Source organism: Canis lupus, chromosome 8, assembly GCF_011100685.1.
Source record: "Canis lupus familiaris isolate Mischka breed German Shepherd chromosome 8, alternate assembly UU_Cfam_GSD_1.0, whole genome shotgun sequence".
NCBI classification, from domain to species: Eukaryota; Metazoa; Chordata; class Mammalia; order Carnivora; family Canidae; genus Canis; species Canis lupus.
In genome coordinates this window covers 40,851,643-40,853,142 of record NC_049229.1, presented here as the reverse complement: position 1 = coordinate 40,853,142, position 1,500 = coordinate 40,851,643, and positions in this window count along the sequence as shown.

Here is a 1,500-nt window from a genome sequence, read left to right as displayed (position 1 = left end):
TGGCCTTCTTGTCTGTATGTATTTCTTGTAAGGATATCAGTCATTCGACTTAGGGCCCACTATAATCTAGTATGACCCCAGTTTAACTAATTACATCTACAAAGTCCCTATTTCCAAAAAGGTTACATTCCAAGATTCTGGATGGATGTGAAATTTGGAGGGACACTATTCAAGCCAGTACCAGCAATGACAGATTATACTACTATGTATATTCATGAAAACATATAAATTATAAATTCAGTCTGTCAAAAAAAAAGATAAAACGATTTCTTTATAAGCTGAGATTTAGAAATTAGACACTTGCTTAGAGAAGACACAGCTCTATAGTAGAGAATACTGGAGAAATTTTTAATACTTGAACTAAATGCTCTAATGCTTTTCCCCACAAAAGCAGTTTTCTAAATTAAAATTTTTCAAAGTCTGAAAAATTTATACATGTCTACTTATGAAATTGACATTCTGCTATTAGTTTTGATGCCTTTGTTGTCTTTTAGTGAAGTGAAGCTGAGCCACCACAGTTGTCCATGGAATTTGATGGCACTTATTTGAAAATAATTAGGACAATGTTTTCCAATGTCTGCCATGTTTATAAAAATAAATTGGAACTTTTCCTTGCGCTTTTGATATTATATTTCTGCTGCCCAGATTTCTGCTTGAATAATTTTGTGCCCTGGTCTTTTGTATTTCTCTCACCCCTTTTTTTTTAAACGAGGTTCTTTTTTTTTTTTTTTTAAGATTTATTTATTTATTTATTCAGAGAGAGAGCGAGAGAGAGGCAGAGAGACAGGCAAAGGGAGAAGCAGGCTCCATGCAGGAAGCCCTACACGGGACTCGATCCCAGATCTCCAGGATCACACCCTGGGCTGCAGGCGGCGCTAAACCGCTGCACCACAGGGGCTGCCCTATTCCTCACACCCTTACTCTCTTCCTCTGAAGTACCTTGCTGGAAATCCAGATGTATGAGAACGTTCTGGTTACACGTGACTGATCCTAGCTTAAGCCAAAAGGCTCATGCAGCTATGAATTCTAGACATGTAGTATAGTTTCAGGGTTGGCTACATTTAGGATCTGAAACCATGTCATCAAAATCTTTCAGCTTTGCTTTCTCCTTTGTTGACTTATTTCTCATATTGGTTCTCCCTACTTGGTGGCAAAGTTAGTATTGTCCTCTCTAAGCAGTAATTTAAATTAGTAGTTTTCAAATTTGTCTGGGGACACCTGGAGACCCCAAGACCCTTTCAGAAGGTCTTCAAGTAAAAAATATTTTCATACTATACCTAAGGCAGTATTTGTTTTTCCACTCTCATTTTCTCATTAGATACAGTGAAATTTTTCCAGAATTACATGATATGTAATAATATCATCACTCTAATATTTTTGTATTTAAAAAAGTTTTAAGGGTGTCTAGGTGACTCAGTATCCAACTCTTGATTTCAGCTCAGGTCATGAGATCGAGGCCTGTGTCACTGGGCATGGAGCCTACCTAAGATTCTCTCCCTC